Below are 12882 nucleotides of genomic sequence, written 5' to 3' on the forward strand. Positions count from 1 at the left end.
TCTGTAAATCTAAAACTGCACATACACACTATTAATTTTTTAAAAAGGTGTTCAATGTATAAACGATTTTATGGCCAAGTAATTTTTGGAGATACTTCCTATAGTTTGTGATTCTCTTTGTGATTCATATAGAATACTAGGTATGACTGGGAAATTCTGCAGTAAGAAAAGTATGCTTAATATTATTTATCCTAGCATTTCCTAAACTTATCTGATCATGGACATTTTCCCCCAAGGGAAAATGATTAACATCCTGGGGAACTCGTGTTTCAGAGCATTCTTAAGATTCTTTCCAAATCTGGAAGTCTGGTTTTGTCTGTATTATGAACTTGTTTAGTAGAAATCAGACGTCACCAAATGATCCTATAGAATCAAAATGAGAGCCAGGCAGTGGGCCCCAGTGGCTCCAGAAGAGCACGTTGGTGCCTTATGAACTGTATTAGTCTGTTTTCGTGCTGCTGATAAAGACATACCCGGGACTGGGCAATTTGAAAAAGAAAGAGGTTTAAGGGACTCACAGTTCCACGTGGCTGGGGAGGCCTCAGAATCATGGCAGAGGGCGAAAGACAGTCTCACATGGTGGCAACCAAGAGAAGAGAACTTGCTTGGGGAAACTCCCCTTTATAAAACCATCAGATCTCGTGAGACTTATTCACTAACAGGAGAACAACGCGGGAAAGCCCCACCCCAGGATTCAATTACCTTTCATCAGGTCCCTTCCACAACACATGGAAATTGTTGGAACTACAATTCATGATGAGATTTGGGTGGCGACACAGCCAAACCATATCATGAGCCCTACCTTTTCAGCATCTCAGTGCCCAGTTTTACCACCTGTGAGAGCAAATTTCGTAAATGCCTTTAAGAGAACTTAACAGGTCAGCTACTTATTAAAATATGAAAGAGGTTCTATTCATATCTAAGGTAAAGAAATCTAGTAGCAGTCCACGTATCCCACTGGTTTGTTAAAAATTTGAGAGAATTTCTCAATCAAAACCAGTCCTTATGGGGAAGTTGAGAGGTCAAAGCTGGTGCTGCTGTTTGCATGAAAGGTGGGCGGCATGGCTGCGCGTCTTGAGAGCATTTGTAAACACTCATTTACTGACTTGCTGTTGATTGTTCACTGTGTTCATGTAAATAGTGAAGCACCGGCTTAAACTTACGCTAACACATTTTTTCACTTCAATTTTTATTCTGGCTTCAGAGTATGAAGTAATACTCCCTCTGATTCGAGGAAGAGGAGAAGTGATATTCCCCAGTCCTGCCTCTTCCCCCGCCCTCCACAATTTCCCCAAGCTGAAGCCTCCTTTAGAATTATCAGAAGAGTGTAAGTCAAGGCAAAAGTCCCCAGGCGTCCAGAGAAGGCCCTGGCATGACAACAGTGGCTTCTGTTCATTCTGCGCAGGACTGTTTTTTTTTTTTTTTTTTGAGATGGAGTCTCACTCTGTCTCCCAGGCTGGAATGCAGTGGTGCAATCTCAGCTCATTGCAACCTCCGCCTCCCAGGTTCAAGCGATTCTCCTGCCTCAGCCTCCCGAGTAGCTGGGATTATAGGTGTGTGCCACTGTGCTCAGCTAATTTTCATATTGTTAGTAGAGACAGGATTTCACCATGTTGGCCAGGCTGGTCTCGAATTCCTGGCCTTAGGTGATCCGTCCGCCTTGGTCTTCCAAAGTGCTGGGATTACAGGCGTGAGTCATCACGCCCGGCCTCTGTGCAGGACTTTTAGGGGACTTCTAGAAGCACCTTATGGCATCCTGTTCTTTCAGTCCAGCCACAGGACATAGCCACTTGGCCACTGGCAATGGCCTTCACCAAGTCCATGTTCCCTCTAGCCATTTCCAACCTTCTTGTGCTTGATCTCTTTATCTTTCTAATCCTTTGATTTAGTACTTGGCTTTAGACTCCAGGTTCAGGCTGTTTTTGCTTTGATGATAGGTTTACTCAGGTGTCCATGGTTCTCACTCTCCAGCACTCTCTACTGGCTTCTTGTCCATGCCTGGTCTCTGATTCCAGCCACCATTATCACGGGTAAGAGGCGCTCTTTTCGTTTATCCTCATTCTCAAGTATGCCCCCTGGCCAGGGCCTCCAACAAAGAACTAGAAAATATTTGATAGCTGCCTCCTCACCTTTCCCCCAGTCTCCTGCACAATTTCCTGATAGAGAACTTGGGGATCCACTCTGGAGCTTTGCAAATTGGAGCCTGACAAGGGCTGAGAGACAAAAGGACAAACTCACAGTTATCACGTGCCTGTTGCACCAAAAGCTGTGCTTGTTTTCCATTGAATACTTATAACACCGCCATTTCACAAAGGAGATAACTGAAGCTCACAGAAATTGACTTAACTCTTCCATAGCTAGCAAGGGGCAGAACTACAATATGAACATCACTGTAGTTGATTCCCAAGCCTATTTCTTCCCTCTCTATCTCAGTGCCTCATTAGAACGCTTAATTCTAATATACAGACATGTGGTCCAAAGTATAGAGAAGCAAATATAATTAAACTTACGTTTCACGTTATTTTTGTTACCACTTAATAAATGATAATGAATATTGGGCATATTCTTTCCTTTCCTCATTCATTCACTCAACAAATATCTATTGAGTAACTATTAACTATATGTCAGGCATTGTTCTAAGCACTTGGAATACATCAGTGAAAAACGTGGCAGAAATCCCTATGCCTGCAAAGCTCACATTCTAGTGTGTGAGGAATAGAAAATAAGCAATAAACACAATAATAAAAAAGAAAATTGTATAGTATATTGAAAGGTGATAAATGGACTGGAGAGAAGAACTGGAGCAGAGAAGGGTATGGGTCAGGAGGTGATTCTATTTCTAAACAGAGTGGTGATTGAGAAGATGTCATTTGAACAAAGACTTGGTGGAAGACTTCCCAAGGACATTGGTGTGGAGAGTGAGCCATGTGTGCTAGGGGGAGGGACAGGGAGTAATACAGAGACACTGGCTTGTGAAGGCCATTGAAAGGGCTTTTCCTTTTACTTTACTAAAATAGGGAGCCACTGAGTGTGCTTGAGCAAAAGAGTGATGGATGTAAGTTAAAAGGATTGCTGCACTGAGAACAGACTGAGATTGTCTGAATATCTAATTTATGGTTGCACATTCACTGTATCTCATTAGGTTAAGGTTAGAGAGAATTTAACAAGATCAAGATAATGGCAAAAGTTCATTATGCTGAGATGGGCCACAGAGAAGAGCTGACTGTAAGTGAAGCCTAGAATTAATGTCGTGATGAATGTAGGACCCAAGGAAAAGAACAGTAATTAGGAAAGAAAAGTGTGGCCTCTGACTGGGGAATCTCAATGTATAACCTCAGCCTGTCTTTTAAGTTTGATTTCCTGGATGTACATCTCTCTTTTCTCCAACTTGTGGAAAGATTTCAGCTTAAGAAATGAAATTTTCTCTAAGGTTTCATTTTTAGTTACACATTTAAATTCCAATATAAGTGACCAAAAAGAATACCACTTTGGGTCCAATTCATATTTTCTAAGCAGATGCCATTAGTTACGTGAAAGTTTTTCAATATCTGCTGATTGATTCTCTTGTAGTCACTGCTTTCCTTCTCTTTTCACTTAACTAGTTTCACTTAAAGAATCTGAGACAAGATGAATAGAATCCCTTTCCAAATAAATCTGAGAATTTTCTCTCTTGTCCTCTTTCGATGGTACCGGTTCCCTTTCCTCCAGCTTAGAATTCAGAGAGTGAAATAAGAGATTTTTCTCTCTTGAATAGCCAGGCGTATTGCTTTGATGCTAGTTTCCCTCTTATTTAAATGATGAATCTTGTTTATATTTATTAAATATAAATGAAAAATACATTTAATGAGCACCCATTATATTTAAATCACCACACTGGGATTGAAGTATGAACATGAGCCAGGGATGGTGACACGCATTATAGTCCCAGCTACCTGTGAGGCTGAGTGAGGCAAGAGGATTGCTTGAGCTCAGGAGTTCAAGACCAGACTGAGCAACAGAGAAAAACCCATCTCAAAAAAAAAAAAAAAAAAAGAAAGAAAGAAAAAGAAAAGAAATAAGAACATTGGCAGGCATACCCTCTGAGCTCAAAGAGCTCAAAGCCAGTGGTAACCTCACGCCAGTGGGAACTTTGTCACTGGACTCTAGTTAAAGGCATTTTCTAATTATTTAACCTATAGCATGGTCCTGCAGAGTTAACTGACTATGAAAGGGGCATTAACCACCTCTCCTTGTTGCACTGGTATTAAGGAATAGGTGAAATAAGACTTTGGAAATATGTACATGTCTAGATACATTATTGCTTGGAGTCACCTTTCACTCTTGGTGGCTTTTTGTGGTCATCCTGATCTTGTAAAATCACTACTGGGATTTCAACTTGCAGGACTATCTTACATATCTGAAAGATTTACAAATAAACCCAGTACATACAAATCCATATTTAAGTAATAAGTCAATAACTAATCATTCATTTTCCAAAAGATTCATAAATGAATACTCTGAGACAAGATCTTCTTAAGTATTAAAAAATATATTTCAATCCTTTAAATATTCATAAAGGACACATGCCTCTTTAGGGAAGAAGGTATAGAGAGAGGTCCAGTTATACCTGGGATATAGTATTAATTCGTATTAGCTCTACAAGGTGAAAAGGTAACAGCGTTGAAATTGAAGATTCTATGAATCCTATGAATATAAAATCCGTATCACAGAGAATGAAGGCAGTGCATTGTATCAAATAGAGGAAGACAAGGAGAAATTCATTGTCATTCCTCAAGGGCACACTGTGAAGAAAAAGGAGCCGTACTTTTCCACTTCCTTCAACAAAGGGGACAGCTTTTAGATGATATTGTATTTTCTTAACGTCTCTCCTATTTTCTGTGATTGCGTTCATTTTTGTGTGTGAAATAGATAAACATACTTGTGGTAAATGTTACTAATACATAATTTTATCTATTTGCATCTATTATCTGTCTTTTTCTGTAGATATCTCTTTGTGTATATATACAGCATAAAAACTCTGTTCAAGATATGTATTTTACCCAAAAATCTATCCATTTCTAATTCTAGCCCACTCTGCAATCTAGTGTTGTAACGCATAAATCACCTCAAAAGTGAAATATTATTATGGATCTCTTCCACTTTTCCATATATCATATTTCAGGGCACTTCAACAAATGAAATGGCAAAGCCGCTGTTGCTGTCCTAGAGACTGTAGGAAATAAACACACCATGTACGTGCACGCGCACACACATGCACACACATGCGCGCACACACACACCCCCCTTTGCCTTCTTCAAGTGTATCATCAATTGATGAGACAAAAACTAAATATATGATCTAATCACTTGACATGGCTAGATTCAGATAAAGCTGCTGCTCTGTCTGCAAAACACAGAAGACACGGGGCACAGCAGGTGAGAGCAGGTGCCTGGATGCCTTGGTATTTCCGAGTAGCAATACCCTCAAACCAATGTTATCACTAGTGTCCAGAAGTAGACACTTCCCTTTCTTCTTTTTCATGCTTTTACTTCATCTGGAAGGAAGCAACCCTGCCTAGCTCCTCCTCTGAAAGATACACCAGCAAGTCCAGGTGTCTGCAGGGCTAGGGCCGCTCAGGTGTCTGTGTCTTCAACACACTCGGTTCCAGGGCCCTTGCGACCAACACGACTCAGCCCTGGATAAAGGTATGCCTCCCTGCAGACTTCCAGCCCAGCCTGGACCCCTCAGGGTGTCAGAGGTCACCAAATGCTCACAATGCATCAACTTCATTTATCCAATGAATGTCATACATCATCTTTTAACTGAAGGGAATTGTAGGGGGAAAACAGGAACAAAATATTTAAACCGAGAGAGTGCCTCATTTCCAAAGAGAGCAGCTGTCACAATTTTAGAGGACCTGGTCTCTCAGCCTCCATCAAGGGCACCCCAGGGTGATACAAGTGAAAAATCCCATTGGACTTACCTGTAAGAATCCCATCAACCACCTCAGTCAGTCGTCTCTTTCAGATCCCCAGGCACTACTTAGGTCCTGAAGCTCTGATCTTACTGTGGTGATTTAGTGGCCTGAAGGAGCATTTGGCAGTGATGACACAGCCTTGGCTCTGAGATGAAGCATATGGCTTGGGAGAGCCTGACTCATTGTTTTCTGATAATGTTTACATGTTAAACCATCAACTCGGATCTGAAATATCACATGTTCCTTGGTGGCCTCTGCATGTGACTGACTCAGTGCTGGAGCTGTGGCTCCATACCAAGACAACCAGAAGGACACCTCTGGTTGCCACATTGGAACCACTACGCCACAGCAGTGCCATGGCTACAGGCACCCGGACTTGTACTGTAGTTCTCCTTTTGGTCCTCTGTGGTGCACTTTTACCTCAATAATAGATTAAATGATTCAAGTGATTAAATAATACAAAGGACCAACTTCTGTGTCACTAGATCTAGGTTCAAATCTCAGCTCCACAACTTAGCAAATGTGAGAACCTGAGCAAAGTACCTAGGCTCTGAGCCTCAGTTTACTCATCTGTAAAATGGGGATGATAATATACCCATATCTTATGTTATCGTATCATATACCCATATATTATCATATTCGTATCCCATATCAATATTGTGAGGAATACATTAGATCACGTACCTAAGCTATTCTTCATGGAGGGTGTCATGATTGGAGTGTAAGAAACGACAGCATTATCAGTGGCAAACCTGCATTCAAACACCATTTCTGTGAGCTGGGTTACAGGGGACTGTATTCCGGCAGATTTACTTAGTAGCTGCAGCTGAATGCATTATACCTGAAATAGACTTTCTACCTGAAAGGGGATACAGCAAGTAAGATTCTAAAATGTGGAATTGGCTGAGTGGAAGAGGCAGGGCTTTGGATAGTGAGGTCTCAGGTATTTCAGGCTGCAAATCTGGTGACTCTTCTTACGTGGTGGCCGAACATTTGGTCAGATTGTCACCCGCTGTTCTTTGGGATACAGACCATGTGCCGTGGCAGCTTTGCTATTAGGATAAAGGGTGGAAAAAATTCAGAACCCTGGCATATGGCTATAGATTTTTTTTTTCTGAAGGAGTGGTCTGTACTTAGATCCAAGTTAGCCAGTCTGCAAGTGGAAATGAGAGATCAATGCCTTATCTGTGGCTTGCATTCTAAATTCACTGACAATCCTATATTTGTCAATACTGCTGAGTTTTAAAAAGAAATTTATTCCTACTAAACTGAGCAGGCGGGGACAGTGACAGGAAGTCTGCAGCCTTCATAGATTAAGACATTTCCATCCAGGCTCTGAGGATTTCTTCAGACAAATGCACATTGGTATTACACTTGCTATCTCGCCATCATTATTTTGAATGACCTCAAGGCATTGGCCATTAAGCTATGGAATAGAGGACTGGGAAAAGCCCAGAGATCAGCAGGTGTATTAGTTTGTTCTCATGCTTCTAATAAAGACATATCCAGGACTGGGTAATTTATAAAGAAAAGGAGACTTAATGGACTCACACACTTCTACATGACTGGGAAGGCCTCACAATCACGGCAGAAGGCAAAGGAGAAGCAAAGTCACATCTTAAATGGCAGGAAAGAGAGCATGTGCAGGGGAACTCCCCTTTATAAAACCATCAGATCTCATGAGACTTATTCACTGTCCTGAGAACAACAAGGGAAAACCTGCCCCCATGATTCAATTACCTCCCACCGGGTCCCTCCCACAACACGTGGGGATTATGGGAGCTACAATATAAGATGACATTTGGGTGAAGACACAGCCAAACCATATCAGAAGAAGATAAAGGAAAGGAATTTTCCAGCTAAATACCATGTTTAAGTGAAATCTTTGTCTGTGGTTACTTGTATATGGAATTAATTGAGAAATTATTCCAACACTGGAAATTCTGTAACCTTTTGAGGGAATTGTATTGCCGGAGGCTAATAAGAGTCTGTCATTGTTAAACCTCTAAGGTTATTCCTTACCTCAAATTAAGACCAATAGGAAATGGCTCAAAAATATCTGTGGCTTCAAAGGAAGTGATCTTCTATGACACCCATTTCATATGTGGCCATGGATGAAAACAGACAAGGAAGAATCTCTCCAGAAGCAGGACGGGAGGATGCCAGAATGGGTACCCGAGAACAGCACCTCTGACAGAGCACAGGAGTCCTGAGTTTTCCTGCCTGGCAATGTTTGCTGTTGACTTTGGCACTGTCTCTCCTGTGTGACTTCCATTGTTCTCCTTTCTGAGTAGGGGTTAGTATTGCTCCTAATTAAATACTAAATAATGCTTGCAAAGGAGCAGGATAAGTGCATTATTAGTACGTGCAGCCAGGTAGCCAGGTAGCATTTGCTTCATTTACCTGTCCTTCATCCTTTCTCTCTTCTTTCCCTTCTTCTTTTTTCTGTTATGGAATTAAAATTTGCGTGGATGCAGAGTAGTCATCCTGGGGATCGTTAAAACAGAAGCCACTTGCCAAGGATGAGAGAGGAGAAGCAACTAGAAGGAATCTGGTTCCAGATGACTTCCTTGAGCAGTTTCATCAGCTCTGGACTGATTCTCAACTTCTAGATTCCTTGCCATCTAAAACATTTTTAGTTCCCTGAAGTTGAATTTTTGTGTCAATACCTGTTCGTGACCAAATTCTAACAAACCGTGGCTGGTTGCCAAGTAAAATCAGAGGTTGTGGAAAAGAGAAGAAGGTCAAATATTCTTATTTTGGGAAGCAGTAACTGAATTGATGGAGAAGGCAGTGTGTAGTGCAGGAGGCAAATGTGAGGTTTAGAGGTAGAGGGTACGGTGCCTAGACAAGTTGAGGAGGCAGAAGAATGTGACTGTGTCTGGGGTCAAAATGGCAATTGAGAGGCAAGAATGATGGTCAAAAGGATAGATAAGGCCAAGGAGGGGCAGTAGTGCTCTTAGCTAAAAGACCCTCAGGGCAGACTAGGACCTGTCTCCAGCAAGACACGCTCTATTTTAGCTCAGCTCCATTCTAGCAAGCATCCCTTAGTGCACATTGGCAATCATAGATGGAAGAGTCAGAAGGACAACTCCCTCCCCTTCCTGTTATCCTATGTAGAAGCATGTCTGAGTTGATGTGCAGCTGATCATATCATGGGCCTCCTGTTCTGTCTTTTTACTGAACAAGCATGAGAACAGTCATTCATAGTGACGAACCATCTGGGTTTAGGCTTGGGTGCCTGCTGTTCAGAGGAGCTGTCTGGGTATGCATTTGTTTCTCATTTCTGGTAAATCAGAGAAAAGTTAGGCTTAGGGATTCAGGGAAGTCACTATCCAGGCCTCCAAAATCACCCACAGTTAAATCTGTTTGGCTCTTCTCAGCCTGGGAAGCCATTTATTTGTCTTTCATACATTTTTTGATTTGCTAATTGCATTTCTGACGATCAGATGCACTATTAGGAATAGAGTCTCTTTGCCTAATGAGCTATAATGAAATTCTAGTCAAGAAAAGCAACAGCATCTTAGTTACCTATATAAATATCTGAATCATTTTGTTAGGCTCTCTAATGTTTCCTGATTTCTGTTCTTGCATTTTAAGAAACTGCAAAGAAAGAAGCCCTCTCAGACATAGCAGTCATCCAAGCCCCAAGTGGACCTAAATTTGGAATCCCTGAAATTGAAAAGTCTGATAATGGATTTGCTCAAATCAAGGAGAATAAAGTCCTTTCTCCTGGCACGAATAAAAATAATCACAACCTTTACTTTAAGTGGCATGCACTGGATTTTGTAATTTTCCACCCCTCTTTAATCTACTGAGAAAGAAAACACAAAATGATGTAAGAAAATGGGAAAATCTGCTCATTGATGTTACATCACCCTTTCGCTTCTGTGTTAGCCATAGTTCTCTAGAGAAACAGAACTGATAGGACATAGACATATAGGGAGATATAGCTATAGAGAGATAAATGTAGACATATAGATGTCATATATGTCAGAAATATGTAAATATATATGAATATTTTAAAATTTGATGAACATATTATATAAATTAAAATATTTTAAATTATAGATACATATATACATATATATATATACGTAGAGAGAGAGAGAGAGAGACAGACAGAGAGAGAGAGAGAGAAAAAGATTGAGATTTATTGTAGAAAATTGGCTCACACAATTAAGCTGGTGGGCCAAGAGAGCCAATGACATAGTTCCGTCTGAAACCCAACAGTCTTAAAACCCAGGAAGAGCCAATGTTTTAGTTCAAGTCTAAAAACAGGAGGAAACCAGTGTCCCAGCTTGAAGGCAGTTAGTCAGAAGGAGTTCCCCCATACTCAACTTTCTCGTTCTATTCAAACCTTCAACTAACTGGATGAGGCACATTCATGTAAGGGAGGCCTGTCTGCTTTACTCGGTCCACTGTAAATGTTCACTGCATGCAGAAACAGCCTCACAGACACACCCAGAATAAAGTTCAACCAAATATCTGGCCACCTCATGGCCCAGTCAAGTTGATACATAAAATTAACCATCACACCTTAACTGAGATGAAAAGGTAGATGTTCATAGCCTAGATCTAGCTCAGAGGTCAGTGGTTTTAAAAAATTTTTTAAATTACTTGTCAAACGAATGTATCAGAGACTGCCAGGAACACATCTGAAGTGAAAAAAAAAAAAAGTTTTATTTATATTGTTCCAGAAAGAGTGGTCTCACTTTGGGGAAACCCCAGGAGCATTTCAGGAGGGAGTTGTTAAAGGGGTCTTTTAGCGTTGGGGCTTATGTTAGATGATTTGAGGAGGGATTAGGACAGGGAGACTTGTGTTAGATTTCAGAGTGCTAAGAAGGTAGGAGGTGAATCAGACCACCTCCTTCCCATAGCAAGTCTGGGATCACATAGGTACTGATTCTTAATTTTTTTACTCACTTTACCTAGTATTTCTTGTTAATCACCCCAAACTTCTATCTTTACAAAATGTTTTTAGGACAAACCTTCTATACTTTCCAAGATACGCTGTATCTTCCTTTACTTACACTAAGAAGGTAGGTCAATGCAGAGATTGGGTGTCATAGTGAGTTTTATCTAAGAAGTGAGAGTATTAAAGTGGGTTTCGACGTATTGTTATGGAAGCAGTAGCCACTCACACTGGTGATGTTAGTCAGAAGACGGGGATATTGAGTCATGTTTGTGTCACAGGGTGGCCTTATGTATGTCTTTCTCTAAACATGGCTATGGAGTGACCTTATCTATGTGTTGTTTTGAGCATTATTTGTGATCTTTTGGGAACATTGTTGTCTGGTTGTCAGCAGAGCCATTTTTCACTTTCTCTTACCAACATTTAAAAATCGAGAGAATTTATCTAAAATATGGGTTTGTCTTCTCTTGAAAACATTTGAAATATTGGGCAATGTTGGGCTTTTATTTCCAGATGATTCTAATAGGCTATCTCATCTCCAGTTTGCCCTAGTCTCTATCCACTTATTATTATTTGATACCAGACATACTCCATTCTTTTAGGATATCTTCCTGGCGTTTGTAGACATATGCATTTTCAATCTCTGGTGTAGATGATGAGTTAATCAGACATTTGGAATGGGCTGAGTCTTTCCAATTATCAAAAATGTTCACTTTTCATAATGTCTTCACAGTTATTGAAATGAAAGCATTTATCATCATTTAACTAAATCATTATACATTAAATTTTGGTCTATCTTACTTGGTGAAAGTGAAATGAAACCTCAAAACATCATGTATCATATTTCAATTGACTGATCAGTCTGTAAGTGGCTCAGCTGATCTACGTTAAATTGAAAAGATAGTAAACTAAAATACTCCTTGTCTCTTTCTAGCGAAACCTCATAGAATATCTATAACGTCTCTATCAGTGGGACTCTTTAGTACAAGTGACAGAATAATCTCACTCAAACTAGCTTAAACAAAAATAATTCATTGACTTTCATAACTGGAAAGCTAAGGGTAAGATTCATCTGTACAGTTTGATTCAGGCACGTAAATAGAGCCATCTCTGAATGTGATCTTTTCTATCTCTCATCTGGTCTCCATTATGTTGGTTTTAGTCTCAAGCTTTGCATGGAAGTGGCATGGCTTCCAAAATCTGCATTCTTACATGCTTAACAGCAGTGGAAAGAAGGACTTCTCTTTTACGAAGTGAGTGAAGGAAAGTTCTTGGTCTGAATACCATTGGTCCAATTTGGCTAAGATGTTTATCCTTGAAGTAATCATCTTGCAAATAATAGAATATAATAATTGTTTCAGCTCTGTTTCTTACTCCTGGTCCTGGAACTGCAGGTGGTCAGCCCCACCCACTGATATAGTAGTGGATCTCAAAACAAAAGCTAGAGTACTAGTAATGGAAAAAGGTGAATGGCAGGAGAGAACTTCAAACAATAAATATTTGGGAGTCTCGTGCAATAAATATCTATTGCAACTTGATAAAGTCACCACCTTTTAAGGGTCTGATCTTCACTTTGATAGGTTCAGAAACAGTATTTGCAGAGATGATCACGCCATTGGTTCTAAATCCCTGTAAACCTGATTTGTATATTTGCCTCAGGCTTCCTAGGAAGCAGACTCTGAAATAGAGACTTGTGTGTAAGAAATTTATTGAAGAGTTCTCTCAACACATTTGCGGAGGAATGAAGAAAGTAAGAGTGGGAAGAAAAAAAGTTTGAATGTAATGAAGTCACCAAAAAAGGTCTTTAGCTGGTGTTACAGGAAGCTCTGGAGCAAGGATGCTCCTTTACGTGTGGGGGCTAAGCCCTTATATTCTCCTTTTAGCTGTACGTTTCCCAGAAAAGAAGTGGGCAGGGAGACTGTCTTCCGATAAAAGAAAATCCCAAAGAATGACATAGCTGGGAGATGCCAGCTGTCAACATTCCTGGCAACTGGGAGAATGACTGCTTTG

General features: G+C 40.4%; 1 long non-coding RNA gene across 1 annotated transcript; it reads right to left on the reverse strand.

Moving 5' to 3' along the window:
* Nucleotides 1-1869: 1869 nt before the first annotated feature.
* LOC114678741 (uncharacterized) lies at nucleotides 1870-6067 on the reverse strand. Its single transcript, XR_003730223.2, has 2 exons — nucleotides 5964-6067; nucleotides 1870-2213 (listed from the first exon to the last, which is right to left on the reverse strand). It is a non-coding gene; the product is annotated as an uncharacterized LOC114678741 (long non-coding RNA).
* Between the last annotated feature and the right edge of the window lie 6815 nt (nucleotides 6068-12882).

Source organism: Macaca mulatta, chromosome 1, assembly GCF_049350105.2.
Source record: "Macaca mulatta isolate MMU2019108-1 chromosome 1, T2T-MMU8v2.0, whole genome shotgun sequence".
NCBI lineage: Eukaryota > Metazoa > Chordata > Mammalia > Primates > Cercopithecidae > Macaca > Macaca mulatta.